This window comes from Triticum aestivum, chromosome 1A, assembly GCF_018294505.1.
Source record: "Triticum aestivum cultivar Chinese Spring chromosome 1A, IWGSC CS RefSeq v2.1, whole genome shotgun sequence".
In the NCBI taxonomy this organism is placed as follows: domain Eukaryota; kingdom Viridiplantae; phylum Streptophyta; class Magnoliopsida; order Poales; family Poaceae; genus Triticum; species Triticum aestivum.
Window position 1 is genome coordinate 374,878,826 of NC_057794.1, and position 12,839 is coordinate 374,891,664.

Below are 12,839 nucleotides of genomic sequence, written 5' to 3' on the forward strand. Positions count from 1 at the left end.
TCTAACTGGGAGGCTGTAGCCCCCACAAGATAGAAGGTTGGCAATAAGGAATGGCATCAACCAACCCATGCAAAGCCCGGATGACGCCAAGCACAGAACACCAAATCAGCCGCGTCGTTTCCTATCTTAACATTTTTTTATTTTACAACTAATTTCAATTTCTGGTTCGTGTTATCATCCCTTATAGATCGATCATATCAATAGTCATGACTAAATATGTTCCACATAAATCACTTTGTTTTGTGTAATTCTTTTACGAATGACTGACGAGACCCGCAAATGAACGTCTTGAACCTCCCGCAGAACGTTTCGAGGAAGGGCATAAGAGATACTCCTATTTACCAAACTTGAGGGTTGCATCATAGTTTGGACCCTCATAGTTAGTGTAGGCGTTGCATCCAAAGACCCCTCAAATAGACCCAAGGGTTGTATAAAGGTACATCGACCTCCATCATAAAAAGCGTCCGAAGGTTTTCGGCCAGGCTAAAAATCCGGCCCCCCTTTTTGTTCATATCGCGACCTACAGTCTTAACGGAGGTGACAAGGATCCCACCCTAGTTTCGCTTTTAGTATCGACACACGCACACCAGTCTCTAAAAGGGGCTCCTACTTTGCGAGACCACATATACGACAAACCCTCTTGGTTAAAGGGGGGAATTCTCGAGGCAAATTAAAAGATTTTGCTAGATACAAACATGAGAGGAACAACCGTTTACAAAACAAAAGATGAATAGATTGTATGAAACTCATGGAGAGTAGTTTACATCTTTGTCCTCTTTCTGAATAATCGCTTCAGCCCACAGGCCTCGACAACGAACTTAGTAGCCTCACAAAGCTTCTGGAAGAAGGTCTCCAGGATCCGATCGCCTGGTACGACCCACACAAGCAGCCCAAGGTCAAGGCTTGGAAAATGAGCTCAGACGCTAGCTAGGACTTTGCGTGCTCCCTTGAATACTGCAGAGAAGAGCCAGTCGCTCATCTGCTTGCGCAACTTCTTCAGGAGAGCAAGCACGCCATCCAGCTCACTTAAGAGCTCCAGATTATTGAAGTAGAGGGTCTTGACAATGGCACCAAGGACAACCCAACTCTTCTGTGCAACATCCGCGATGTTGGGCCTCGATGTCTACTACGCAACTTTATTCTTGTAGACTCGTGTTGCGCCTCCAAGCACAGAGTTTTGTAGGACAGTAGCAATTTTCCCTCAAGTGGATGACCTAAGGTTTATCAATCCGTGGGAGGCGTAGGATGAAGATGGTCTCTCTCAAACAACCCTGCAACTAAATAATAAAAAGTCTCTTGTGTCCCCAACACACCAAATACAATGTTAATTTGTACAGGTGGACTAGTTCGGCGAAGAGATGGTGATACAAGTGTAGTAATGATAGTAGATACTGATTTTTGTAATAGTAACAATAAAAAAACAAGGTAGTAAGTAACAAAAGTGAGCACAAACAGTATTGCAATGCTTGAAAATGAGGCCTAGGGTCCGTACTTTCGCTATACAATCTCTCAACAATGCTAATATAATTGAATCATATAACCATCCCTCAACATGCGATGAAGAATCACTCCAAAGTTCTTATCTAGCGGAGAACATAAGAAGAAATTGTTTGTAGGGTACGAAACCACCTCAAAGCTATTCTTTCCAACCAATCTATCCTAGATTTCGTACTAAAATAACACCAAGTTACCCTTTCCGATCGATCTATCCAAGAGTTCATACTAAAATAACACCATATTATACACATCAACCAACTCTAATATCACCTAGATACTCCAATGTCACCTCGAGTATCCATGAGTTGATTATACGATATGCATCAAACAATTTTAGATTCATAATACTCAATCCAACACAAAGAAACTCAATGAGTGCCCCAAGATTTCTACCGGAGAAACAAGGACGAGAACATGCATCAACCCCTATGCATAGATTACCCTAATGTCGCCTCGGGAATCCTCGAGTTGAGTGCCAAAACATATATCAAGTGAATCAATATGATACCCCATTGTCACCATGGGTATTCAAAGCAAGACATACATCAAGTGCTCTCAAATCCATAAAAGTATTAAATCCGATAAAACGAAATCTCAAAGGGAAAACTCAATTCATCACAACAAGATAGAGAGGGGAAAACACCATATGATCCAACTATATTAACAAAGCCCACGATACATCAAGATCATGCCATCTCAAGAACACGAGAGAGAGAGAGAGGGATTAAACACATAGCTACTGGCACAAACCCTCAACCCCGAGGGTGGACTACTCCCTCCTCATCATGGTGGCTGCTGGGATGATGAAGATGGCCACCGGTGATGATTTCCCCCTCCATCAGGGTGCCGGAACATGGTTTAGATTGGTTTTTCATGGCTACAGAGGCTTGCGGTGGCGAAACTTCTGATCCAGGGTTATTTCTAGAGGTTTTTGAATATATAGGATTTTTGAGCATCGGTTTCACGTGAAGATGGGCCATGAGGGGCCCACAAGACACCAGGGCACGCTAGAGGGGGCTGGCGCGCCCTGGTGGGTTGTGCCCTCCTCGTGGCTCTTCTGGCCCTCCCATGAAGCTTCTAGTGCCTCTTTTGTTCCAAAACAAATCGTCAAAAAGTTTCGTTGCATTTTGAGAAATTTTATTTCTGCACAAAAAACAACACCACGGTAGTTCTGCTGAAAACAGTGTTAGTCCGGGTTAGTTCCATGCAAATCATACCAAAACCATATAAAATTGTTGTAAACATGGCATGAATACTTCATAAATTTTAGATACATTGGAGACGTACCAGCATCCCCAAGCTTAATTCCTGCTCGTCCTCGAGTAGGTAAATGATAAAAGAAATAATTTATGAAGTGTGAATGCTAGCAAAGTGCATAAGTTTGATCAATGATAATTTCAGTCACTTTTCCTAGCATCATAACACCAACTCTTTCTCATTAAACTCATCATGATAAAGTAGCAATTGAAAGCAGAATTTTGTTGTGGAATGCTACCTATCATATTCATCATATACTCTTTATTTTGTAGCATGGACATTTGGACTTGAGTGATTCAAAGCAATAGTCTATAATTTTACATGAAGACATCAATACTCAAGCATACTAACAAGCAACCATGTCTTTCAAAATATAACGCTAAAGAAAGCTATCCCTAGCCCATTATGCTCAATCATTGATCCATTCACGAAACACACTCAAATATTAGCTACATCCAATGCTCAAGTATGATCATAGTGCTCCCTAGTTGGTGCTTTATAAGAGAAGATGGAGACTCAAATAAAAATAAAAATTGCATAAAGTAAATATATAGGCCCTTCACAGAGGGAAGCGGGGATTTGTAGAGGTGCCAGAGCTCAAAGCTTAAATTGAGAGATAATTTTTTTGAGAGGCATACTTTTCCCGTCAATGAAAACGACCGAGTAATTCCCAACACTTTCCATGCTAGATATATCATAGGAGGTTCCCAAACATAAAATAAAGTTTATTCATTTTTCCACCATACTTTCACACTCCACGACTAGCCGTATCCACGGGTGCCGTCCATACCAATACTTTCCAAGGAATTTATTATTTGACAACATAAAGTAAATTTCTTTTTCATTTCGGAACTGGGCATCCCTATTACCGCCATACTCTTGTGTGATGACTAATGACAAGTGAATAAACACTCATCTTGAGAATAACACATCTAGCATGGAAAATATTAGCCACACCCTGCCGCTTCATGAGCGGTATGAGCACACAAAAAGGAAATTCATTTCCAAAATTAGAGATGGCACATAAAAATTTACTTAGAACGACACGAAAATATCGCATATAGGTAGGTATGGTGGACTCATATGGCAAAACTGGGTTTAAGGATTTTGGATGCACAAGCAGTATTTCTACTTAGTACAAATGGAGGCTAGAAAATAGATTGAGAAGCAACCAACCAAGAAAAAAATTTCACATAAACGAGCATTGAGCATAACTAACACCGAATAATGCACCACAAGTAGGATGTAATTTCATTGCATAACTATTGACTTTCGTGCTTGCATAGGGAATCACAAACCTTAACCCCAATATTCTTACTAAAGCATAATTACTCACCAACATGACTCACATATTATTTTAATCTCCATATCGCAAAACTATTGCAAGGAATCAAACTTATCACATCCAATGATCTACATGAAAGTTTTTTTATTATATCCTTCTTGGATATTCATCATATCAGAACCAATTTCATAGCTTGTGCAAATTGTCATCACTAGTATCAACTCTCAAAATAATATAAGTGAAGCACAAGATTAAATAACAAACTACTCCAAAAATATATAAGTGAAGATCAAGTGAGTAGTTAAGTAAATGGGTAGCTATTTGAGGAATCTCTCTTATTAAAAAACTTTTAGATCTAAGTATTTTATTAAAATAGCAATCAAAACAAAATAAAATGACATTCCGAGAATAGCATACTGATACGTCCATTTTGCATCATGCTTTTATATCGATATTTATTGCATTATGGGCTATTATTACACATTATGTCACAATACTTATGCCTATTCTCTCTTATTTTACAAGGTTTACATAAAGAGGGAGAATGCCGGCAGCTGGGATTCTGGGCTAGAAAAGGAGAAAATATTAGAGACCTATTCTGCACAGCTCCAAAAGTCCCAAAACTTCACGGAAGACGTTTTCAGAATATATAAAAAATACTGAGCGCAAGAAGTTCACCAGGGGGGCCACACCCTGCCCACGAGAGTGGGGGGGCGCGCCCTACCCCCTGGGCACGCCCCCTACCTCATGGGCCCCCTGGTGGCCCTCCGATGTCCATCTTCTGCTATATGGAGTCTTTCGATGAGGAAAAAAATCATAAGCCATCTTCTCGGACGAAACTCCGCCGCCATGAGGCGGAACCTTGGCGGATCCAATCTAGGGCTCCGGCGGAGCTGTTCTGCCGGGGAAACTTCCCTCCGGGAGGGGGAAATCATCACTATCGTCATCACCAACGCTCCTCTCATCGGGAGAGGGCAATATCCATCAACATCTTCATCAGCACCATCTCCGCTCAAAACCCTAGTTCATCTCTTGTATCCAATTCTTGTCTTCAAGTCCGGGATTGGTGCTAGTAGGTTGCTAGTAGTGTTAATTACTCATTGTAGTTGATGCTAGTTTGTTTATTTGGTGGAAGATCATATGTTCAGATACTATATGCATATTAATACCCCTATGATTATGAACATGAATATGCTTTGTGAGTAGTTACATTTGTTCCTGAGGACATGGGAGAAGTCTTGTTATTAGTAGTCATGTGAATTTGGTATTCGTTCGATATTTTGATGAGATGTATGTTGTCTCTCCTCTAGTGGTGTTATGTGAACGTCGACTACATAACACTTCACCATGATTTGGGCCTAGAGGAAGGCATTGGGAAGTAATAAGTAGATGATGGGTTGCTAGAGTGACAGAAGCTTAAACCCTAGTTTATGCGTTGCTTCGTAAGGGGCTGATTTGGATCCATATGTTTCATGCTATGGTTAGGTTTACCTTAATACTTTTGTTGTAGTTGCGGATGCTTGCAATAGAGGTTAATCATAAGTGGGATGCTTGTCCAAGTAATGACAGTACCCAAGCACCGGTCCACCCACATACCAAATTATCAAAGTACCGAACGCGAATCATATGAACGTGATGAAAACTAGCTTGATGATATTCCCATGTGTCCTCGGGAGCGCTTTTATCTATATAAGAGTTTGTCCAGGCTTGTCCTTTGCTACAAAAAGGATTGGGCCACCTTGCTGCACTTTATTTACTTTTGTTACTTGTTGCTCGTTACAAATTATCCTATCACAAAACTATCTGTTACCACTTATTTCAGTACTTGCAGAGAATACCTTGCTGGAAACCGCTTATCATTTCCTTCTGCTCCTTGTTGGGTTTGACACTCTTACTTATCTAGAGGACTACGATATATCCCCTATACTTGTGGGTCATCACACACATCATGTGAAGAAGCAAAATCTTAGGCTCAACCGATACTAACCGATAATTGTTGAAGAAGAAAGGTGGGATGCCAACCGGAGCATCCCCAAGCTTAGATGCTTGATACTTCTTGAAATATTATCTTGAGATGCCTTGGACATCCCCAATATTGAGCTTTTGTGTCTTCTTAATTCCTCTTATATCAAGGTTTCCCTAAATCTTAAAAACTTCATCCACACAAAACTCAACAAGAACTCATGAGATGGGTTAGTATAAACCAATGCAAAACCTTATCATTCTCTACTATAACAAATCACTAAAATTATTATTTAACATTTAATACTAAATGCCTCTACATATTTAATATTCCTATCCTCAAATAGAATCATTAAACAAGCAAAAATATGAAAATAATGCAGACATAACAGCAATCTGTCAAAACATGACAATTTGTAAAGAATACAAGAAGATTCATATTTGTCTGACTCCAAAAATTCCGAAAAATTACCACATTGTATACAATTTGTTTTATCTTATTTTTTAAAAATTTCAAGATTTTATCACATTCCGACTTTCCATAAGAATTCAGACAATGATAGAAAACTTTCTGTTTTTTAAATAGCAACAAGTAGACTTGCAAAATAAGCATAGTAAATGCTATACTTGACATTTTTATTGAAATGAAAGATTTAAAAAATTATTCTAAATAAATGCAAGAAAATCCTAACAAAATAAAATGATGATCCAAGCAAAACTCATATCATGTGACGAATAAAAATATAGCCTCAAGTAAGGTTTCCGATATTGTTGGAGACGAAGAGGGGATGCCTTTGGGGGAATCCCCAAGATTTGTTGCTTGGATCTTCCTTTAATATTACCTTGATGTGCCTTGGGAATCCCCAAACTTAGGCTCTTTTCACTCCTTATTCCTTCATCCAAAGTGATCTCACCAAAAACTTGAAAACTTCAATAACACAAACTTAACAAAACCTTCGTGAGACCCGTTAGTATGATAAAGCAAATCACTACTCTAAGTACTGTTGCAAACCCATTCATATTTTATTATTGAATTATATCTACTGTATTACAACTTTTCCATGGCTTATACCCTTCAATACAATCCATAGATTCATCAAAACAAGCACACAATGCAACAAAAATAGAGTCTGTCAAAAACAGAACAATCTGTAGTAATATGGACTCTAACCATACTTTTGTAAGTCCAAAAATTCTGAGAAATTAGGAAGATGTAGGAAATTTGTATACCAATCTTGTGTAAAAAAATTCAGAAGCTTTTGTCACTTCTGTGATTTTTGAAAATTGTTTTACTGGACACAAAAGTTTATGTTTTCCAACAAGATCAAATCAACTATCACCAAACAAAATCCCAAAGGCTTTACTTGATACTTTACCGAAACAAAAGCTATAAAACATGATTACTACAGTAGGATAATCATGTGAACACACAAAAACAATAGGTAAAAGTGTTGTGCTGTCTCCCAACAAGCGCTTTTCTTTAGTGCCTTTTAGCTAGGCATGATGATTTCAATGATGCTCACCTAAAAGATAAGAACTGAAACACAAAGAGAGCATCATGAAGAATATGACTAGCACATTTAAGCCTAACCCACTTCATATGCATAGGCATTTTGTGAGCAAACAATTTATGGGAACAAGAATCAACTAGCATAGGAAGGTGAAACATGTGCAACTTCAAAACTTTCAACACATAGAGAGGGAACTTGATATTATTGCAATATGTAAAAGCATATGTTCCTCTCTCATAGTAATTTTCAGTAGCATCATGAATGAATTCAACAATATGACTATCAGATAAAGCATTATTTTCATGATCCACAAGCATAGAAATTTTATTACTCCCCACATAAGCAAATTTCTTCTCATCAATAGTAGCGGGAGCAAACTCAACAAAATAACTATCATGGGATTGAAATTTAAAATCATGATGACGAGTTTCATGGCTATCATTATTCTTTATATCATAAGTGTCATCACAATAATCATCATAGATATCAACTTTTTTATCATAGTCATTTGAAACCTCTTCCAAAGTAGTGGATTCATCATTAAATAAAGTCATGACTGATAACCCATAAGTATAGGAGATTGTTTGTAGCCTTTTTGATAAATAAGAGTGTCGAACCCAACGAGGAGCTAAAGGTAGAACAAATATTCCCTCAAGTTCTATCGACCACTGGTACTACTCTACGCACACTTGACATTTGCTTTATGGAAAACAAGTATGAAACTATTTTGCAAGAATAAAACTACAAGTACTTTGCGAGAGTAAAACTAAGAAAAAATTGCAAGGTAATAAAAGTAGATAGATTTTTTCAACAATAAAGTCATTTGTCCCTACCCTAGGCAATCTATAACTAGACCGGTAATCATTCGTCCAATTTTATATGAGGGAGAGCCATGAGCTAACATACTTTCTCTACTTGGATCATATGCACTTAGGATTGGAACTCTAGCAAGCATCCGCAAGTACCAAAGATCATTAAGGTCGTAAAACCCAACCATAGCATTAAGTATCAAGTCCTCTTTACCCCCATATGCAACAACCCACTTATCTGTGTTTAGGTTTCTGTCACTCCGGCAACTAACAATAAGCGAATGTTGAACATATTGCAACACCCTACAATGGAGATCCCTCACATTTGCATGACATGGAGGGCACCGTTGACAACACTATAATAAAATATACAATCATACCAACCAAGATCACAATTAACCCATAGGACAAAACGAATCTACTCAAACACCATAAGATAGCCATAGATCATTGGGAAATAATATATAGCGTTGGGCACCATGTTTAAGTAGAGATTACAACGGGGAGAACAGGTGTTACACCGCTGCATAGAGGGGGAGAAAGTTAATGTTGACGGTAGCAAGATTGTTGATGTAGATCGTCGTCATGATCCTTGCCCCAGCGGCACTCCGACGCCACCGAGAGAGAGGGGGAGAGTGCCCCCTACTTATTCTTCTTCCTTGACCTCCCCCTAGATGGGAGGAGGGTCTCCCCTCTGGTCCATGGCCTCCATGGAGGGGGAGGGGAGGGAGCCCCCTCTGAGATTGGATCTCCATCTCTGTTCTCTTCTGTTTCGCTTTCTCTGATCTGGCTGAAAATTGTTTCTTAAATATCTGGAGATCCGTAACTCTGATTGGGCTGAGATTTTAACATGATTTTTTCCTAGATATAAGCTTCCTTGTGCCCAAAGTAGAGGTCCAACCGACATTCGAGTATGGCACAAGACACCTGGGTGCGCTTGGGGCCTAGGGTGCGCCCTGGTGTATCTTGGGGGCTGTGGGCCCCCGTTTGTGTCGATTCCACCTCCCAAAAATCACAAATATTCAAAAATAATTCTCTGTAAATTTTTATTGCGCTTGGATTTCGTTTGATATGTATATTCTATGAAGCAAAAAAATGCAAAAAATATGAACTGTCACTAGGCACAGGATCAATAGGTTAGTCCAATAAAACATATAAAATGTTGCCAAAAGTATTTGAAAGTTATATAATATTGGCATGAAACAACAAAAAAATATAGATAAAATGGAGACATATCAGCATCCCCAAGCTTAAATCATGCTCGTCCCCGAGTAGGTAAATGAAAAAAAGAATAATTTTTGATGTGGAATGCTACCTAGCATCATCTTGATCATATATCTAATGATGGCATGAATATTAAGACACGAGTGATTCAAAGCAATAGTCTATAATTTTACATAAAGACATCAATACACAGGCATCCCAACAAACAATCATGTCTTTCGAAATATCAATGCTAAAGAATGCTATCCCTACAAAATCATATAGTCTTGTCATGCTCTATCTTCTTAACAAAGTATTTATCATGAACTACCCCGGTGTCAGCCAAGCAATTGGTTCATACTTTTTAATGCGCTTCAACATTTTCAACTCTCACGCAATACATGGGCACAAGCCGTGGATATAGCACTATGGGTGGAATAGAGTATGATGATAGGGGTAAATATTGAGAAGACAAAAAAGGTAAGAAAGTCTCACATCGATGCGACTAACCAACTGGCTATGGAGATGCGCATCAATTGATATCAATGTGAGGAGTAGTGATTTCTGTGCAACGGATGCACTAAGAGCTATAAGTGTATGAAAGCTCAATATAAAAACTAAGTGGGTGTGCATCTAACTCTATAATGAAAAATTCCCACTAGTATATGAAAGTGAAAACATAAGAGACTCTCTATATGAAAAACATGGTGCTACTTTGAAGAACAAGTGTGGAATTAGCATGCCCCTTCTCTTCCTTCTTTCTTTCATTTTTTCTTTTCTTTTCTTTTTTCCTTTTTTTTATTTTGGTCCAGAGTCTCATCCCGACTTGTGGAAGAATCATAGTCTCCATCATCCATTCCTCACTGGGACAATGCTCTAAAAATGAAAATTGATGATCATCACACTTCTATTTACTTACAACTGAATAATACAACTCGATACCTAGAACAAAGTTTGAATCTATATGAATGCCTCTGGTAGTGTACCAAGATGTGTAATGATCTAGCGTAGCAAGGATATCAAAAACGGACAAGCCATGGAAATATCATGCTAGCTATCTTATGATCATGCAAAGCAATATGACAATGAATGCTCAAGTCATCAAAACGGAAGCAGTGGAAGTTGCATGTCAATATATCTCGAAATGGCTATGGAAAGGCCATAATAGGTAGGTATGGTGGCTGTTTTGAGGAATATATAATAAGGATTATGTGTGATAGAGCGTATCATATCACGGGGTTTGGATGCACCGGCAAAGTTTGCACCGACTCTCGAGGTGAGAAAGGGCAATACATGGTATCGTAGAGGCTATCAAATTGCGTAAAGGTGAGAGTGCATATAATCCATGGACATGATCATCCACTAGTACCTCCCACATATTATCATCTCTATATCGCAAAACTATTGCAAGGAATCAAACATATCAGATTCAGTGATCCACAAGTTTTATGTAGGATTTTATGACTAACCATGCAAATGACCAATTCCTGTTGACACTCTAAATAGATATACGTGAAGCATGAGAGTTTAATTCTTTATACAAAAGATCATGCTATAAAAAATATAAGTGAAGCAAAAGAGTATTCTAAAAATAACGGTTTTCTATGTGAAGAGAAACATGTAATCCAAACTTCAAAAGATATAAGTGAAGCACATGAAGCATTCTATAAAGCCATACTCAAAAGATATAAGTGAAATGCAATGAGCATTCTATAAACCAACCATGGACTATCTCATACCAGCATGGTGCATAGAACAAAAAAATAAAAAATAAACACAAAAGACGCCCCAAAGATTTACACATATCACAGGAAGAAAACAAAGACGAGAACATACCGATACTTGTTGAAGAAAGACGGGATGCCTTCCGGGGCATCCCCAAGCTTAGACGCTTAAGTCTCCTTGAATATTTACTTGGGGTGCCTTGCAGGCTTTAACTCTTGCCTCTCCTCCTTCTCCTCATATCGATATCTCCTTGATCTTTGATCACTTCATCCACACAAAACTCAACAGAAAGCTCGGTAAGATCCGTTAGTATAGTAAAGCAAATCACTACTTTAAGTACTGTTTAAAACCAATTCATATTTTGTTTTTGCATTGTAGCTACTGTATTATAACTTTTACATGGCTTATACCACCGATAAAATCGATAGTTTCATCAAAACAAGCAAAACAATGCATCAAAAACAGAATTTGTCTTAAACAGGACAATCCGTAGCAATCTAAACAACTACCATACTTATGCAATTCCAAAAATTCCGAAAAATTAGGACAAAATAAAACATTTGCATAGGAATACCTTGTAAAAATTTCAGAAACTTTTTACGTTCCAGTAAAATATTCATGCACTACAACCAAAGTTTCTGTTTTTACACCGCACATACCAACAAGCAATCTAATCATCCTAAAGGCAAATATTGGAACATTATTTTTATAATACAATGGAATTGTACAAGGGGATAATTATTTTTATGAGAAACTTCCATGAAAATTTTACACTCGTTCCATGAGCATAAACACAAGTGTTCAAGGTTGACCCTCACTTCTCCAATGCATCACCTTTCAATCAATTCTCTTTTTGAAAGAGTTTTTAGGTTCCCCTCTATTTTTTTTGTTTTTAAACTTTATAAAAACATTCAACAGAAATAAATGACTCTCTAAAACTTACAGGTTGTCTCCCTGACAGCACTTTCTTTAAAGCCATTAAGCTTGGCATAAAGTGCTCAAGTAATTGATCCACCTGGATCCCATGGTATATCAAAGCCAATTTTAATTAGCAATGATTTGTAGTTTAGTAGTGAGCACAAAGCAACATATATCATGCAATGACGAAGTCTAACTCTCTTCCTATGCATCGACATGTCATATAAGAACAATTCATGCACATCAAGTAAAGGCAACCCATCAATGCAATCCTTAATAAGTGCAAACTTCTATGATATAGAGAGGCGGAGATGTAGTTCCTCTCTCATAATAATTGCAAGTAGGAGCAGCAAGCACATGCATATTATATTCATCAAAATAATCATGTGTAACGGTTAAAGGCAACCCATCAATGCAATCCTTAATAAGTGCAAACTTCTATGATATAGTGTAGTTGGGAGAAATCAAAAAGAGAATAGGACTATCATGCATGGATGCAATAGCTACAATTTCATTCTTAACATAAGGAACTATAGCAAGTTCATCTCCATAAGCATAATTCATATTGGCATCATGGCCACAAGCATAGCAATCATCAAGTTCATCAAAAAGGTATACTTCGGACGAATCAATGGGATCATACCAATTATCATAGCATTCATCCTTCGGTAA